Genomic DNA, 19,363 nt, shown 5'->3' on the forward strand with positions numbered 1-19,363 from the left:
TGTCAGTGTGTAGAGCTAATATTTCGATAAAGACAGGTGGGCAAGGGCACTATTTGAGACACATGAGTTATTGTTGGTGTCTGATTTTGTTTTATTCCAACCTAATTAGTTCTGCCTTGTAAAATACTCATTACCTGAATTACCACTGTGAATATTACACTCTAACAATTTATTATTATACAAATATTACCCTTCAGTTTTTGAAATAGTTTAGAAAGCAGTGATATTGGGGGCACTTAAATATATTTTAAAAGTGGTTAGGCTGGGCGCTGTGGCTCACGCCTGTAATCCCAGCACTTTGGGAGGCCAAGGCAGGTGGATCACCTGAGGTCAGGAGTTCGAGACCAGCCTGCCCAACATGGTCGAACACCGTCTCTATTAAAAATGCAAAAATTAGCTGGGCATGGTGGTGCATGCCTGTAATCCCAGCTACTCAGGAGAATCGCTTGAACCCGGGAGGCAGAGGTTACAGTGAGCCATGATCATGGCACTGCACTCCAGAGCGAGACCCCGTCTAAAAAAAAATAAGTAAATAAATGTGGTTAAAGTAACCAATCATGGCATAGTTTTTTATTTTGTTTTATTTATTTATTTATTTATTTATTTTTTTGAGACAGAGTCTCACTCTTGTCATCTAGGCTAGAGTTCCACGACGCAATCTTGGCTCACTGCAACCTCCGCCTCCCGGGTTTAAGCGATTCTTGTGCCTCAGCCTCCTGAGTAGCTAGGATTACAGGCACCTGCCACCATGCCCGGCTAGTTTTTTATATTTTTAGTAGAGATGGGGTTTCATCATGTTGGCCAGGCTGGTCTTGATCTCATGACCTCAGGTGATCTGTCTGTCTCAGCCTCCCAAAGTCCTGGGATTATAGGCATGAGCCATCACCCCCACCCTATTTATTTATTTTTTGAGACAGTCTCACTCTGTTAGCCAGGCTGGAGTGCAGTGGTGCAATCTTGGCTCACTGCAACCTCTGCCTCTCAGGTTCAAGTGATTCTCCTGCCTCAGCCTCCCAAGTAGCTGGGATTACAGGCATGTACCATCAGGCCCAGCTAATTTTTGTATTTTTAGTAGAGATGGAGTTTCACCATGTTGGTCAGGTTGGTCTCAAACTCCTGACGTCAGGTAATCTTTTTTAAGTAAGAAGAATATATTTTCATTATACATGTCTATAAGTGATTGAAGTGGTCAGAGGAGATACTGAATTCCTCATTTACTTTTAGATGAAGCAAACACTAACACCCTGCCCTCCCACCCAAATAGATATTAAGTTGAATATTCTTTCTGGGAACCTGGAGAAAAAGTAGATAAAAATCACTATTGCCAGGTCGGGCACGGTAGCTCACGCCTATAATCCCAGCACTTTGGGAAGCCTAGGTGGGCGGATCACGAGGTCAGGAGACTGAGACGACCCTGGCTAACACAGTGAAACCCCGTCTCTATTAAAAATACAAAAACTTAGCCAGGCATGCTGGCGGGTGCCTGTAGTCCCAGCTACTTGGGAGGCTGAGGTAGGAGAATGGCATGAACCCGGGAGGCAGAGCTTGCGGTGAGCCAAGATCGTGCCACTGCACTCCAGCCTGGGCTACAGAGCGAGACTCTGTCTCCAAAAAAAAAAAAAAAAATCACTACTGCCAATGTGGCACTGTAGATTAGCAATACTGATGATATCCGATGGAGGACAACAGATGTTATCATGTGCAAGTTTAGGATGCTGAAGAAGTGACAAGAAAAGGATCAGAGCCTTGCCGCAACACAGAATTTATGTAAGTGCTTGAATGACGTCATCTCTCTTGAAGTCCAAGATGTGCTGGAAGGTGAGCAGGAAATAAACTTAGTCATTTTATTTGGAATCAAGCTGTGTCTTTTGGGAATAACAAATGCATAGTACAGAATGTGTTGCTTGGTTATTTAAAAGCTTGGGTTCAGAGAGTTAATGCAAATGCACAGTAAGCAAGGGGTTGCCATCCTCTTAGTAAGGATGGTGTGTGCAGCTGAGTCACAGGAAGGGTTGGAAGCCCAGTCCCAGTGCTGGCTAGCTTTGGGAGTGTAAGCAAAGTCTCAACCTAACTTGAAGCCTCTCTGTTCCCATCTGTGAAATGGGTACAAACCCCCCATGATCTGGGCTGTGGTGAGAGTGAAAGGAGGCCATGCACGTCAAGATCCAGGCGGTTGGTCAGGCTCCGTAAGGGAGCGGTCATGTCACTCTAGTACTTGAGACCGGGCTGGTAACATTAAGCCTTCTGGGCCCTCTGGGGCACTGAAGCATGGATCATGGGGACCACTAAGTGGCGCCAGAGATGTTCAACCGGCAAAGAGGGGACGGGAGAAAGCAGAGCCCAGGCAGGACTGGAGCGGGTCGATCCTGGTCTTGATCCAGAAAACCACAGGGTTCCTTGTCTTGGTTTTCAACCACTTCCTTCTGTGTGTGTGTGTATGGATGTAGCACATTGTTATAACCAAGCTCAAAACAATACAAAACTTTGATTATATATGTTGTTACCATGGTTAACAAATGTATTCTTCTGTCTGAGAATCCTCAGTAGTACAGAGAGAGGTTTTGCACTTAGAATTCTATTTAGACTTTTTATTCCTTGAAGCATGTAAAAGTACATAAACACCCCAAAAGGTTATATCGGAAGTCAAAGCATTATGATCTCTCTGGATGCTTTTCAGACATGGTAGGCGAGTGTTCTGAACACCCGCCCCCGGCCAGCTTTGCCTGGAGAGCTACTGAGATTTTCTACCATCTAGTCTTGGGATGCTGAAGCCTCAAGAGGTTAGGAATGAATGCAATCCTCACCCACCTGGCAATGTTGGTATGCAAACCTTGGTTGCTTTGGTTGGTATGAGACCACCTCATCCTATTGGAGAAGTTCTTTTCTTGTCTTTCACCATGGAATCATTTACACTTGTAGTGAGGGAGGAATGCTACTCAGAAAGAGCTTTCAAAGAACCAAGGAAAAACTTCCTTCTCTTCTCTTCTTCTTCTCCTTTTTCTTCTTTTTTTCTTTTAGTAGAGACGGGGTTTTTGCCCTCCAGGTTGCAGCACAGTGGCAAATTATACTCACTGTACCCTGGAACTCCTGGGCTCAAGGAGTCCTCAAGCCTCCCAAGCAGCTAGGAGTACAGGTACATGTCACTTCTTAAAGGAGACTTGCCACAGAGAACAATGGGCCACACTGGCTTTTGTTAATTGGTGAAATGATTTTGTTGGTCCATATAGATACTGCTACTCTACGGAGGCAACAAAACCATTTCACCAATTAAATTAACCACCCAGCATCATGCATGTGGTGATTAAAAACTTGGATATATTTTGCTTAAGCTATTTTAAGAATCCCTAAATTATGGATAAAGGGAAGAAAAAAAAACCTGCCTTTTGATACTGCTCATGTATCTTCTTTGTATCATTATTTACTTACAAGCATTTTTTTTTTTTTTTTTTTTGAGACATAGTCTTGCTCTGTCTCCCAGGCTGGAGTGCAGTGGTGTGATCTTGGCTCACTGCAACCCCCGCCTCCTGGGTTCAAGCGATTCTCCTGCCTCAGCCTCCCTAGTAGCTAGGATTACAGGCATGTACCTCCACGCCTGGCTAATTTTTGTATTTTTAGTAGAGAGGGCGTTTCGCCATGTTGGCCAGGCTGGTCTCGAGCTCCTGACCTCAGGTGATCTGCCTACCTTGGCCTCCCAAAATGTTGGGATTACAGGTGTGAACCACTGCGCCCAGCCACAAGTCATATTTTAAAGCATCTTGTTCCTTAGTTGTAATTCCCTTGGCTTTTAGCAACAGTTGGTTTTGACTCCAGCTCCACCCTGGAGCCCACACGTGGATTTACATCTAATATGTTACAATCCTGATGTAAATCCCCAGGAGGAAGACTGGTGTTAGCCATCCTTACTCTGAGCAATGCTATTCTTGCTGTTGCTTTTACCTCTGGCAGGAGTTTCCTTTTCACAAGGGAGAAGGCTCTATGCATTTATAGCAGTGTTTTATTTTCCAGCAAGCTTAGAAATCTACAAGATGGCTCCACTGCTTATAAAAACCGCTGCAGAGAGGGGCTTGGACTAGTTCTAGAGTGTTAAATTTCTCCTTAGCCATGGAAGTCGCTTGTGAAAGGAAATCTTACCTGGAACCTGCGTTAGACAAGCATTCAAAAGTAGGGATGCTCTGGTGGGGCCATTGATGGGAGAGGATTTTGAGGGGTTACTGAGGAGCCCTGTGGGGTCCCTGACCTGCTCCTGGCAGGGCAGTTTGGAAACCAGCAGATGAGGTGACTGCTTGTGTCTCTTGAAGCTGTGGTCCAGGAGTGTGTTTCTAAGGCATTTGCAACCTAATGGGAAGTAAACCACTTTCCCATCAGCTGTGGTATGTTTTGTTGGCACATTGTTTCTGAAGGGTAGTAACCACATAATCCCAAGCCAAAGATATTTAAACTATTTTAAATCAAGAGGCTTGTGAATTTTTGATTTCCCTCATTACAAGCATGTATAATTATTTTAAGCCAAACAAACATGTGATATTTCACTTTTTAACTTTTTTGTTGTTGTTGTTGTTGTTTTGTATTTGGGAATCATTTTCTTTTCAAAGACTAAGGACTTTCTTGTTTATTCCTAGATTAGAAACAGAGCCGGGGATGAGGGGGTACTGAAAGGGCATAGCCTGTCCTTTGGCGGGACCGTGGGACCCAGCCGCCCTTTCTCCTCCGTGGCTCCCCACCCAGGAGGCTGCGCTTACCTGCTCCGCGCGACCTCTGCGGCGTGGGGGCTCTTAGCTCTGTCGCTGCGGGTGGTGCTTGTGCTGCGAATGGCTGCGGGAGGGGCTTGCGTGCCCAGCGCTGCACCGCGAGGCGACCAACCGCTGACATGTGGGGCGACTGGGTGGACAGGAAGACTCGGCGCGCTTTTGTAGCCGCCAGTGGGGGCAGCCTGGACTGCCTGAACCAAGCGCGCGTGGGCGGCGGCCCTGCCCTGGTGCACTGACCGGCCAGCGCGCAGCCTGATGAGAGCACTTGTGAGCCTTGGGATCGCCTGGGCTGCTTCTTGGCGCTCTGCCTAGGGGGAACCGGCTTGGTGAGAGCAGGGCCGGAGCTTCTCTGAAGTCGAAGGGTGCTAGGCTTTGAATGGCTCTCCCTCAAAACTCATGCGAAAGTTCAATCCGTATTAGAGGTGTAGCCTTCAGGAGGTGAGTAGGCTTGAGGGTTCAGCTCTTGTGAATGTCTGAGTGTTCTTGTAAAAAAGCTTGAGGGAGGGAGTTTGGTCTCTTGTGTGCTTCTGCTCTCTGCCACCTGAGGAGACTTCACCTTGAGCTTGGACTTCCCAGACTTCAGAAGCTGTGGGAAATAAATTCCTGGTTTGTTGTTGTTGTTTTGCTTTTTACAAATTACCCAGTCTTGGGTACTTTGTTATTACAGCACAAAAAGACTGAGACAAAGGGCCAGCACCATTCTGGATAGGACAAGAGAGCTCCTGTCACCCCGATTGGAGGTGGACACTCCTGCAGCTGGACTTTTCTCACTTGGGGACCACACGGCTCACAGGCATTCCCTGGTTCACTTCCTGGGATCTGTAAATACCCTGAAATACTATGCCAGGTTTTACATCTAAATGCAAGTGCCTGGATTGAGGGACAAAAGTTTTTATCCAATTCGACATCTGTGACACCCCCTATTGCCCACTTCCCACCTCCACCCCTACCCCCCAAAACCCCTCTCCAAACCTGTAAAAATGATGGATTAAACCAATAGTACCCAAACTTGGCTGCACACTAATCACCCAGGGAGTTTTTAAAAGCTGGAAGCCCCGAGTGGAAGCCCAGATCACTTCACTCAGTAGGATGGGACCCCAGCCATTAGTGTTTTAAAAGATTCACAGGTGATTCCATTACATAGGAAAGAGTGAGCACCACTGCCCTCACTGAACACTATGTGCTTTTACGTTTTTTTTCAGCTAGATTGTTTGCTTCTCTGCCTTTTTCGTGAGGTGGTGGGTGTCGCAGTATCTAGCCCAGCTCTGAGACACACCCTACATATTTGCTGCATGAAGGAGGCAACGGCAGAGCACAAGATAGGTCATCTAACTTGCAGGCCCCTCTTTGCTGTGTCCAAAATTCTCGCTGGGCTGAAATACCACTGACTTCATGGAAATGGCTTCATGTAATGTTTGAAGCTAAGGAAGAAAATGAGTCATTACTCCCTGATGGGACATCTGTCTTTTAGCCTCTCCAGAATGCACCTGCCTGTGTTACTGTGGTTCAGAGGTCTGGGATGGCATTTGGGTATACACCATTAGAGTCATAACCCCTGTGGTTCCAACACCTGTGAGTCCAGCACCGGGATGAATACCGTATATTCTGAAATAGATCTGGCCTGGCACTATCCTGGGCCATGTTCTCCTGTTGAACATGAACAAAAACAATTTCCCACAGCACCGTTAGACAAGACTCCTCTGTGACCAGGATGGATCTAGACCAGAATAAGACCACTGCAACATCGTATCTGAAAACAGACAAAGTATAAACATTGTTCAAGCCACAAAAAAACACACACGTACACACAAATATAGCAGTTGTCTTGGCTAATAGAACTGGCTGCTGCTTCATTGCCAGTTACAGCTTTTATTTTGAGACAGAGTCTCGCTCTGTCACCCAGGCTGGAGTGCAGTGGTACAATGACTTACTGCAACCTCAGCTTTTTGGGCTCAAGCAATCCTCCTACCCCAGCCTCCTGAGTAGCTGGGATCACAGCACATGCCACAACACCTGGCTAATTTTTAAAAATTTTTTGTGGAGACAGAGTCTTGCCACATTGCCCAGGCAGGTCTCAAACTCCTGGGCTCAAGCAATTCTCCCACCTCAGTCTGCCAAAGTGCTGAGATTACAGATGTGGGCCACCACACTCAGCCCCAATTACAGCTTCAGACTTGGTGTAGTCTGCTTTCCCTATGGGTAAGATTTATGATGATACACATTCATAAAATTACCCCAGTTTCCTGACCCTATCCAACCCAGAGAAAAGCTATGCTTTCTTCAACTTCTCCCAAAGCAGCTAACCAAAGCCTAAATCCTTTAATAACATTTTCTAACATCCTCTCACTGAGACACCCCCAGGATTTCCCATTGTTTGCATTTTCCCTCTTTGCAGTGAGAATTAAACCCAACTTTCTTAACTATAGATGTGTTCCTAGTGGTTTCTGGCTGGAGAGCATCAACAAATTATATTATTTACACATCCCAATAACAGTGCAAGAAAAATATTACGCCCCGCTTCCCACATGAGCTAACTGAGGTTCTTTTAGATTACATAGCTCACACAGGGCTGCTGGGTTTTAAGTGAAGACCTAGGGTTCATTTTCACATAGTTTTGTTGGACGACAAGCTAGCATTTTGCTTACTTACATGAACTTTAACTGCTAAGTGGAGTTCCAACCCAGCACTGCCCTTTTCTGGCTGTAGGAACTTGAGGAAATCCTGTAACATTTCTCAACTTCCTTATCTAAATGTTCAAGTGATTCTCCTGCCTCAGCCTCCCGAGTAGCTGGGACTACAGGTGTGCACCACCATGCCTAGCTAATTTTTGTATTTTTGGTAGAGATGGGGTTTAAAAATATATTTGTTTACTGTTTTTCCCAACATGTTTGGTTAAACCCATGAAGGTATAAAATTATACAGGTGGTGTTTTTCCTTTAGCTGAGATCCAAGTAGGAGTAGTTCTATTTTTTTTTTTTTTTTTTTTTTTTCCTGATAAAGTCTTGCTCTTGTCCCCCAGGCTGGAGTGCAGTGGCGCCATCTCGGCTCACTGCAACCTCCGCCTTCCAGGTTCAAGTAATTCTCCTGCCTCAGCCTCCCAAGTACCTGGGATTACAGGTGCCTGCCACCACGCCTGGCTAATTTTTGTATTTTAAGTAGTGACGGGGTTTCACCATGTTGGCCAGGCTAGTCTTGAACTCCTGACCTCAGGTGATCTGCCTGCCTCAGCCTCAGCCTCCCAAAGTGCTGGGATTACAGGCGTGAGCCACCACGCCTGGCCAAGTAGGGGTACTTGGGGATCCCGGTCAGCAAAGCCCATGCTTGAATTTTCCTTTCTTTTTTTTTCCTTTTTTTTTTTTTTTTTTGAGATGGAATTTCTATCTTATTGCCCAGGCTGGAGTGCAATAACACGATCTCAGCTTACTGCAACTTCTGCCTCCCGGATTCAAGTGATTCTCCTGCCTCAGCCTCCCAAGTAGCTGTGATTACAGGCATGCACCACCATGCCAGGCTAATTTTGTATTTTTAGTAGATAGGTTTTCACCATGTTGGTCAAGCTAGTCTCGAACTTTTGACCTCAAGTGATTCACCCATCTCAGCCTCCCAAAGTGCTGGGATTACAGGTGTGAGCCACCACACCCGGCCCCATTGTTGAAATTTGATATGACAGATGCTACTCAGTTTTCTCTCCATGTCTGTTTTCTCTGTATCATAGACTCCTGTCTTCTGTTATCACACCTGAAAAGGCAGGTGCAGCCAAGAAATCAACACTAAGAAGTTCTTTTTGGATGCTGATATTAGCTGGTGGAAATCTTTAGTGGTATATTTAAGCAAATCTTGGTTTTCTCCCTAAAGGCCATTTGGGAGGCCAAGGCCAGCAGATCACTTGAGATCAGGAGTTTGAGACCAGCCTGGCCAACATAGTGAAACCCCATCTCTTCTAAAAATACACAATTAGCTGGGCATGGTGCTGCATGCCTGTAGTCCCAGCTACTCAGCAGGCTGAGGCAGGAGAATCGCTTGAACCTGGGAGGCGGAGGTTGCAGTAAGCTGAGATCATGCCACTGCACATCAGCCTGGGTGACAGAGCGAGACAATGTCACACACACAAAAAAAAAAAAAAAAAAGAAAAAGAAAAAGAAAAAAAAAGAAATGCAGAGGCTCATGCCCAACCAGACCTACTGAATCTGAGTCTACATTTTTTTGGGGGGGGAGGGGGGACAGAGTCTTGCTCTGCCACCCAGGCTGGAGTTCAGTGGCGAGATCTCGGCTCACTGCAACCTCTGCCTCCTGAGTTCAAGCAATTCTCCTGCCTCAGCCTCCCGAGTAGCTGGGACTACAGGCATGCACCACCATGCCCAGCTAATTTTTGTATTTTTAGTAGACACGGGGTTTCACCATGTTGGCCAGGATGGTCTCGATCTCATGACCTCGTGATCCACCCGCCTCAGCCTCTCAAAGTTACAGGGGTGAGTCACCGTGCCCAGCCCTGAGTCTACATTTCAACACACTCCCCCAGCGATTTGTTTGATTACTGTTTGAGAAACAGTTATTCAAAAGCTACTGGGCACTGGGCGTGGTGGCTCACACGTGTCATCCTAACACTTTGGGAGGCTGAGGCAGGAGAATCCCTTGAGCCCAGGTGTTCAAGGCCAGCCTGCGCACCATAGGGAAGTACTGTCTCTACAAAAAATAAAATAATTAGCCAGGTGTGGTGGCATATACCTGTGGTCCCAGTGACTTGGGAGGCTGAGGTGGGAGGATTGCTTGAGCCTGGAAGATTGAGACTCGGTGAGCCATGATCTTGTCACTGCATTTCAACCTGGGTGACAGAGTGAGTCCCTATCTCAAAAAAACAATTACAGAAAAAAAAAATCTATTGGATAGCTCACAGACTCTCCAGAGGCTAGAGAGCCCGATTTGGTAATGTTGCCATCAGGTACGACACCCATATCACTCCACAGAGGGAACGAGCCCAGTGCCCGGGTCACCAGGCACTGCACTGCTGCACTGCTAACAGTGGGCAGCTGACTTCACAGCAGAGCCGCCAGAGAAGAGTCCCATGAAGAAGAGGAAGAGGTCACGTGAAGATGGAGGCAGAAATTGCAACTATGCAGTCACAAGGCAAGGAACACCAGAACAATCAGAAGCTGGAAGAGACAAGGCAGAGTTCTTCCTTACAGCCTGTGAGGAACTCAGCCCTGCCGACGCCTTGATTTTAGACTTCTAGGCTCCAGAATTGCGACAGAAGAAGTGAGTATTGTTTCAGCCAACAAGCTTTTTTTTTTTTTTTTTGTAATTTGGTTATTTGTTGTGACAGACACAGGAAACTAATACAGTTAGTGGGGGCGGGGAGTGGGCCTGGGCCTTTGTACTTTTTTTATTTTTTATTTTTTTGAGACAGGTTCTCACTGTCACCCAAGCTGGAGTGCAGTAGCATGATCACAGCTCACTACAGCCTTGACCTTCGGGGTTCAAGTGATCTTCCCACCTCAGACTCTGAAGCTGGTGGAGCTGAGACTACAGGCACACCCCACCACACCCAGCTAATTACAATTTTTTTTTTTCAGAGATGGTTCAGAGACGGGGGTCTCACTATGTTGTCCAGGTTGGTCTCAAACTCCCAGGCTTAAGTGATTCTACTGCCTCGGTCTCCCATAGTGTTAGAATTATAGACTGAGCCATCACACCTGGCCACATTTGTACACCTTTTTTTTTTTTCCAAGACAGAGTCTCGCTCTGTCACCCAGGCTGAAGTGCAGTGGCACGATCTTGGCTCACTGCAACCTCTGCCTCCCGGGTTCAAGTGATTCTCCTGCCTCAGCCTCCTGAGTAGCTGGGATTATAGGTGCACACCACCATGCCTGGCTAATTTTTTGTATTTTTATTAGAGATGGGGTTTCACCACGTTTCTCAGGCTGGTCTTGAACTCCTTACCTCAGGTAATCTGCCTGCCTCGGCCTCCCAGAGTGCTGGGATTACAGGTGTGAGCCACAGTTCCCGGCCCACATTTGTACCTTTTTAACAGCTTCCTAGGCACTTCTAATGTGCATCCAGGATTGGGGACCACTGGAATAGGGCATGTCAGAAGCATCTCCCTCTGGCAGTTTTCCTCAGCTTAGGGTATAAATGCTTCTGCAATATCAAAATGTCTTCTTTTTAATTTTTAATTTTAATTTTTTTTTTAATACAGGGTATTGCTATGTTGCCCAAGCTAGACTGGATCTCCTGGCCTCAAATGACCCTCCTGTCTCAGCCTCCTGAGTAGCTGGGATTACAAGCACACACGTGTGCCTGGCTATCATAATGTTTTCTTAATTGTATTTTTATCATTTTTTAGCAGAGTAAATATTTGATACACTATGAAAACAGCCAGGATAAATAAACCTGATGGTAAGAAAATAAAAAGCTCTGTGGGCCTGCATATAGGTATCTATATCTTAAGTAGTTTGTGTCTCTAAGGCTGTTTGGGCTATAACTGTAGTGTTGCTTCTGCTTCTCTGTTTAATTTATAAATTATCCTGCTGCTTTCCTCTCCTGCCTTCCCATCTCCCTCCACATGCCTGTGTTGGGGGAGTTTATCCCAGGGCTCATTAGCACCTCCGGAAACACTGGGCTGAGGAAGGACAAAGAATGGTTCCAGATGGACACCTGTGGCTGCTTTGTCATCAGGGCTGATGAAGTGTTGAGTAGGACAGGAGCAGAGGGCCGCAGTGAGGTTCTGATGTTTTGCCCTGTATCTGTGTCCCTGAACAGGGAGACGCTGTTTCTGATGTCTAGTTTCCTTTCAATCTAGCCCTGGGGGAGCAGATGCCAGAGAGTATTGAGGAGGCATCTGTATTCCAGGTAAAGGAATTCTGTTCCTCCTCTGTGCGACTGTGGAGTAACCGAACTGACATTCTGAGCTTTTCTAGGTGGCTGGTTGCAACCCAAGTCTGATAGTCTCTGAAGCCTGAGCCTTTTCTACCATACTCTGCTTCTTCAGACAAATAGATAGAAAGTACTGATCCACGTGACAACATGGATGACCCTGTCTCAAAAAAAATTAAAAATAAAAGAATGTACAAAGGCCCAGGCCCTGCCCCTGCCCACCAACTGTATTAGTTTCCTGTGTCTGTCACAACCAATAACCAAACTACAAAAAAAAAAAAAAAAGTGTTGGCTGCAACCACACTCACTTCTTCTGTCACAATTCTGGAGCCTAGAAGTCTAAAATCAAGATGTCGGCAGGGCCGAGTTCCTCACAAGCTGTAAGGAAGAACTCTGCCTTGTCTCTTCTAGCTTCTGATTATTCCGACGTTCCTTGCCTTGTGACTGCATAGTTGTGATTTCTGCCTCCGTCTTCACGTGATCTCTTCCTCTTCTTCATGGGACTTTTCTCTGGGTATCTCTTACAAGGACACGTGTAGTTGGATTTAGGGCTCACTGACTAAGCCGTGATAATCTCATCTGAGGTCTTTAATTATATCTGCAAATACCCTTTTTCCAAACAAGTTAAATTTCACAGCTTATAGGATATGAACATACCTTTATAGGAATGACTGCTCAACCCACTACATATAACCAAGTAAATCAGAGTCTTTAGGGTGAAACCTGAGCATTTGCTTTTTTTTTTTTTTTTTTTTTTTTTAATACAGGGTCTCCCTCTGTTGTCCAGGCTGGAGTGCAAACACAGCTTACTGCAGCCTTGACCTCCTGGGTTCAAGTGATCCTCCCACCTCAACCTGCCAAAATGCTGGGATTCCAGGTATGAGCCACCACGGCCCACCAGCATTCTTTTTTTTTTTTTTTTTTTTTTGTGAGATGGAGTCTCGCTCTGTCACCCAGGCTGGAGTGCAGTGGCACGATCTCGGCTGACTGCAACCTTCACCCCCTGGGGTTCAAGCGATTCTCCTGCCTCAGCCTCCCAAGTAGCTGGCATTACAGGTGCCTGCCACCACGCACAGGTAATTTTTATATTTTTAATAGAGATGGGTTTCACTATCTTGGTCAGGCTGGTCTTGAACTCCTGACCTCGTGATCCACCTGCCTTGGCCTCCCAAAGTGCTGAGATTACAGGCGTGAGCCACCACACCCGTCCGGAGCAGCATTCGTATTTTTTAAAGGTCGTTGGGTGATTCCAAGGTTCAGCCAAGGCTGAGAATCATTGGTCTACTTGAACTGCCATGTTGTGCCCAGCAGAGGTCCTGGGTACAAACAGACAAGAAGCCCAAAAGAGAGACCAAAGGATGTTCTGGCCCCCAAACACATGCAAAACTGAAAGAGATCAAGAGGACTGCGCCTTCCCAAAGAGAAAAGAGGGCTATGCCTCAAAAGTAGAATACCCATGGAATAATGTAAGGAATGCTCAGTGGGATGGGAGAAGCTTCTAGGGTTTTTGTTTGTTTCTTTGTGGTTTTTGAGGGGTCAAGGTCTCCTCTGTCACCTAGGCTGAGGTGTAGTGACATGATCAGGGCTCACTGCAGCCTCAAACTCCTGGGCTCAAGCAATCCTCCCACCTCAGCCTCCTGAGTAGCTGGAACAGGAGGAGCATGCCACTACACTCAGCTAGGTTTCTTTTAAGAGCTGGGGGTCTCATGATGTTGCCCAGGCTGGTCTCAAGCTGGTGGGCTCAATAGATCCTCCCACCTCAGCCTCCCAAAGTGCTGGGATTACAGGCATGAGCAGCTTCTAGTTTTTAAGGTTTAGAATCTGTTCACAGGAGAAAGTGTTGCTAAAGCTTAAGGAGAAGCCCTTGAAGTCAGATAAGTGTGGTTTCAAATACCACCTCTGTCATTTTCTTGCTGTGTGACCTTGAACGAGCTACATAACCTCTCCACAATTTAATTGTCTTGTCTCTCAAAACAGGAACAAGACAGCAGCTGCCCTGATGTCTGTTACTGAAGGCGTAGTTGTCAATGGGACTGAGAAATGATGACCCCAACTCCCAAGGTGTTGACTCTTCAGATACATAAATAAATGGAAAACAATGAGAAACAAAGTAAAGTGTAAATCCTTCAGTGATTTTTTTTTTTTTTTTTTTTTTTTGAGACAAAGTCTTACTCTGTCACCCAGGCTAGAGTGCAGTGGTGCAATCTTGGCTCACTGCAACCTCCACCTTCCAGGTTCAAGCATTCTCCTGCCTCAGCCTCCCGAGTAGCTGGGACTACAGGCATGCACCACCACACCGGACTAATTTTTTTGTATTTTTAGTAGAGATGAGGTTTCGACATGTTGTCCAGGCTGGTCTCGAACTCCTGACCTCAAATGATTCACCCACCTCAGTTGGCCGCCTAAAGTGCTAGGATTAAATGCGTGAGCCACCATGCCTGGCCTCCTTCAGTGGTTTTTATCTGTAATAGCTAAAATGACAGTAAAGGAGAGTGCTGGGACAGATTCCGGTGCTGTGCTACGCTTGCATTTCAGCTGGTCAGAGCTATGGTTATTAGTCTCAGGACCACTCTCTAAGGGAAAAATTGTGCCTGAACAACAGATAACACTGTTGCAAAGTCAGGATGGCAAGGCTGTGCAAACCCAAGAAACTACTAAAGCAGAGGATAAAATGTGAAGGAATGTCTCATTTGTTGATAGGTATCTGCAACTTCCTGAGGAAGTTTTACCAAAATGGATTGTGAGAGTGGCTAACTGAGGAGCAGCCTTCTAGATTTTGAATGCTGTGGAGTAGAAGAGCATGTCTGGATTGCTGCAGGACCCACAAGCTTATTATGGAACAATAAAAGATGCCTGTATGTGATCCCAACACATGGCAGGTTGTCCCTGAGGAGTCAGCTAGCCTGCTGGAATGGAGAAACGCCACTGTAGTTTGTTTACCCTGAGAAGGTAAATCGACATTTCCCTCCTTTACATGCTAAGTGGCCTCCCCAGAAGAGGCAGCTGATTTGCCACATATCCAATCCTGGCTGGACTTACTTTATAATGATTGGGATGTTCATCCCCTCATATGTCCCTTAACCAGGTCATAGCACCTAGATATTGAGCAGGTGAACCCCCAAATTGGAGCTCAGCCCAGTAAAGTTCTTGACTTCACACAGAAAAGAATTTCTGAGCAAACTGACAGAGTAAAGTGAAAGCAAAGCAAGTTTATTAGAACAAGAGAGTACAAGAAAATGGCTGTTCCATAGACAGCGCAGGGTACCCCATAGGCAGAGCAGCACTTGGGTATTGCTGGGGAGCTGTGTTTATAGCTACTCCTTCATCATAAGCTAAATAAGGGGCAGGTTATTCACAAATTTTCTACAAAAGAGGTTGGGAGTTCCAGAGACTGAGGTTCCTGCCCTTTTAAACCGTGTAAAGTAACTTCCCAGAGCATTGCCATGACATTTGTAAACTGTCACTTGCTGGTGGGAGTGTCTTTTAGCATGCAAATGCATTACAGTTAGCCTGTAATGAGCAGTGAAGGCAACTAGAGGTTGCTTTTGTTGCCATCTTGGTTTTAGGTGGTGTTGGCCAGTTTCTTTACTGCATCCTTTTTGACCGGATCCTGTTTCAATCAGCTGGGTTGTGACCAGTGCTCAGAAAACAAGTCCTGCTGATCTCCTGCCTCAGTGTGATTACGAGAGCTCCTTTTGCACAGGAATCCCATGGAAACTTACTGCTGCAAATCAAGCCCAGTTCAAGAAATCATAGCAGATTTGTTATCTCAGTTTCCCCTCATGGGTCTTACAGATGCCAAGAAAATGATGCCCAGTCACAAAAGAATGGGCAAAGTCAAAGGAAATAGTCAAGACACTTATCCCAGCAGGGTAGAAATTTTCAAATATTAACTAACAACTGGAATGGGCCAGGCATGGTGGCTCACGCCTGTAATCCCAGCACTTTGGGAGGCTGAGGTGGGTAGATCACTTAAGGTCAGGAGTTCAAGACCAGCCTGGCCAACATGGTGAAACCCCGTCTCCACTAAAAATACAAAAATTAGCTAGGCATGGTGGCACATGTCTGTAGTCCCAGCTACTCAGCAGGCTGAAACAGGAGAATCACTTGAACACGGGAGGTGGAGGTTGCAGTGAGCCGAGATCTCACCATTGCACTCCAGCCTGGGTGACAGAGCGAGACTCCCTCCCCTACCCCACCCCCCGACAAAAAAAAAAAAAAAAGAACTGGGATGAAAAAGCTGAATATTGATGATTCAAAAGAAATACTGCAGCCCTATGGAAGGTTCAGGGGACTCACAGGCACCCCTGCTGGTGTTCTAACATTGAAGGGCCCTAAACAGATTCACCCTATTTACCTGAGTTTGCAGGAATTTGAAAAGACTGAAGGCAAAGATGAAAATGAGAAATCTGGCTGGGCGCGGTGGCTCACTCCTGTAATCCTAGCACTTTGGGAGGCCAAGGTGGCTGGATCACGAGGTCAGGAGTTCAAGACCAGCCTGGCCAAGATGGTGAAACCCTGTCTCTACTAAAAATACAAAAATTAGCCGGTTGCGGTGACAGACACCTGTAATCCCAGCTACTCAGGAGGCTGAAGCAGGAGAATTGCTCGAATCCGGGTGGCAGAGGTTGTAGTGAGCCAAGATCGGGTCACTGCATTCCAGCCTGGGCGATAGAGTGAGGCTTCGTCTAAAAAAAAAAAAAAAAAAGGCTGGGCGTGGTGGCTCACGCCTGTAATCCCTGCACTTTGGGAGGCCGAGGCGGGCAGATCACGAGGTCAGGAGATCAAGACCATCCTGGAGAACACGGTGAAACCCCATCTCTACTAAAAATACAAAAAAAAAAAAAATTAGCCGGGCGTGGTGGCGGGCACCTGTAGTCCCAGCTACTCGGGAGGCTGAGGCAGGAGAATGGCGTGAACCCGGGAGGCAGAGCTTGCAGTGAGCCAAGGTTGCACCACTGCACTCCAGCCTGGGCGACAGAGCAAGACTCCATCTCAAAAAAAAAAAAAAGAGACAAATGTGACCTCAAATCATGGGGCTAGGGATCAGACACATTAATCAGGACAAAGACTGATGCAGGGGTCAGAGTCCCTTGGCCTGATCCTCAACAGCAGACCCAGGGCTTGTGCATATGTGTGAGGATAGTGGACACGGAGTGGAGAAAAACTTTTGGGAGTCCTTCCCACAGGATCCCAATGCATTATGTTATCAAAACCTGTTGGTGAAGTCCTAATTGAGTGACAGTTTTCTAGGAAGTATCTGGGGGTATAAAGATTGATGAGATGAAGGTGAAAGTTCAGATAAAAATTGGAAAGTTAGAACGGACTTCATGTGAAGTGCTTGTGTCTCCTCTACCTAAGTGTATTATTAGATGGAATTACATCTGACTGGGAGCACTTCCCACTCCTAGTATTATAAAATCAAAGGTATATAAGTTTGCCCTTCTGCAATCATTAACTGGGCATACTAAATGGGAACCTGTAGAATTGCCTGAGCCCACATAGCTTGTTAATTTGACCCAGTGTCGGATGAATCCTAGCAGACAAAAAGAGAATACCACTTTAATTGCTGACATGTTAGAAGTTGGAGTGCTGGTACTAACAAATTTTCTGTGCAAATGTCCGGTGTGGCCCATGAAAAGGGAAGTGGTTCATCAAGACTACAGTAGATTTTTCCAGACTTGAATAAAGTAGTCCTGGCCGGGCACGGTGACTCACACTTGTAATTCCAGCACTTTGGGAGGCTAAGGCGGGTGGATCACCCTGAGGTCAGGAGTTCAAGACCAGCCTGGCCAACATGGTGAAACCCCACCACTACTATTAGCTGGGCGTGGTGGCTTGCGCCTGTAGTCCCAGCTACTCGGGAGGCTGAGGCAGTAGAATTGCTTGAACCTGGGAGGTGGAAATTGCAGTGACCTGAGATTGCACCACTGCACTCCAGTCTGGGTGACAGAGTAAAACTCCATTTCAAAAAACAAACAAACAAACAAACAAACAAATAAGCCAGACATGGTGGTGCACGTCAGTAGTCCCAGCTACTCTATGGAGGCTGAGGCAGGAGCTTCGCTTGAACCTGAGAGGCGGAGCTTGCGGTGAGCCAAGATCGTGCCACTGCACTCCAGTTTGGGCGACAGATTGAGACTCTGTCTCAAAAAAATAAAAAATAAATAAATAAAAATAAAGTAGTCCTGCCTACAGCACTAGCAGTTCCTGATATGGCTTCAATCGTTTTCACAGTTTACTGCTGTGTCGATACGCTACATCGCTAATGCTGCGATCACATCAGAAACTGAAAAACAGGCCAGGGTTGACTTTAATGCAGTAGTGACAGTCATGACTAGCACAGGCTAGCTGACCAATCCAGCAAAGATCCCAGAGTCCATATCAACAATGAAATTCTCAGGCATAACCTGGGCAGGAGCTATCACATCCCACAGACAGCTAAAATAGATTGCTTTTGTTACCTACCACTGGAACTCTGTGAGAAGCAGTGTCGGGTGGGTTGTTTGGATTTGGAAGACACATTCTGCATCTGGAAAGAGTGTGAGCTCCTATCCATTAAGACTGTCTGAAGGAAGCCTGTATTTGAATGGGAGCCATCACAATAGCAGTCTATGACTGAATTTCAAGAAGTGATGTCTGGATATATATTAGGCCCTTATGGTCCACTCTGATACGATTTTGGAAGTTTAGTCAGGACTCTTTTTTTTTTCTCTTTTGAGACAGAGTTACGCTTTTGTTGTCCAGGCTGGAGTACAATGGTGCGGTCTTGGCTCACTGCAACCTCCGTCTCCTGGGTTCCAGCAATTCTCCTGCCTCAGCCTCCCAAATAGCTGGGATTGCAGGTGCCCACCATCATGCCCAGCTAATTTTTGTGTTTTTAGTGGAGACGGGGTTGCACCATGTTGGCCAGGCTAGTCTTGAATTCCTGACCTCAGGTGATCCACCTGCCTGGGCCTCCCAAAGTGCTGGGATTACAGGCGTGAGCCACCTTACTTGGCCTCAGTCAGCACTCTTATCTGTAGGCTTCATATCTGGAGATTGAAGAAACCTCAGGTCTAAAATATTTGCTGCTGCATGTGGTAGCTCACACCTGAAATTTTAGCACTTTGGGAGGCCAAGTAGAGTGGATTGCTTAAGCCCAGGAGTTCAAGACTAGCTTGGGAAACATAATGAGACCCTGTTTCAAAAAGAAAAAAATTCAAAAATGAGTCTGACGTAGTGGCATGCATCTGTAGCCCCAGCTACTCAGGAGGCTGAGGTGGGAGGATTGCTTGAACCTGGGAGATGGAGGCTACAGTGAGTCATGATCATGCCACTGCACTCCAGCCTGAGCAACAGAGCAAGATCCTGTCTCAATAAATAAATAAATAAATACATACACACACACATCTACATATATATACACATATGTGTATATATATGAAATATTTGGAAAATGTTTTCAAAACAACAATAAAAATAATACAAATTTTAAAATAATAGAACAACTATTTCCATAGCATTTTCTCTATGTTAGTTATTGAGTAATCTAGTGATTATTTAAAGTATGGGGAAGGATGTACATGAGTTATATGCAAATGCTATGTCATTTTTAAAAAGATACTTCAGTTCCTTGTGATTTTAGTATCCCCTTAGGGAGGAGTCCTGGAACTAATTCCCCACAGATAGCCAGGGTCACCTGTATCTGAAATTGCATTTCCACAGACTAGAGTCTATGGTAAAAGCCCAAGAGTGCTGCCTAA

At 46.1% G+C, this 19,363-nt stretch overlaps 2 long non-coding RNA genes across 3 annotated transcripts in view; one reads left to right on the forward strand and one right to left on the reverse strand.

Moving 5' to 3' along the window:
* Positions 1-5,082, reverse strand: part of LOC144339515 (uncharacterized) — a 34,518-nt gene extending 29,436 nt beyond the window's left edge. Inside the window, exon 1 of one of the 2 annotated variants that reach the window (XR_013414544.1) lies at positions 4,740-5,082. This is a non-coding gene — a long non-coding RNA (uncharacterized LOC144339515). The remainder of the gene's footprint in view (positions 1-4,739) is intronic. The other variant, XR_013414543.1, reaches the window with a different exon arrangement.
* Positions 1,794-13,718, forward strand: LOC144339516 (uncharacterized). The gene is made up of 5 exons (XR_013414545.1): positions 1,794-1,818; positions 9,688-10,001; positions 10,942-11,141; positions 12,386-12,495; positions 13,596-13,718. It is a non-coding gene; the product is annotated as an uncharacterized LOC144339516 (long non-coding RNA).
* Positions 13,719-19,363: the final 5,645 nt, after the last annotated feature.

Source organism: Macaca mulatta, chromosome 2 (assembly GCF_049350105.2).
Source record: "Macaca mulatta isolate MMU2019108-1 chromosome 2, T2T-MMU8v2.0, whole genome shotgun sequence".
Classification (NCBI taxonomy): Eukaryota; Metazoa; Chordata; class Mammalia; order Primates; family Cercopithecidae; genus Macaca; species Macaca mulatta.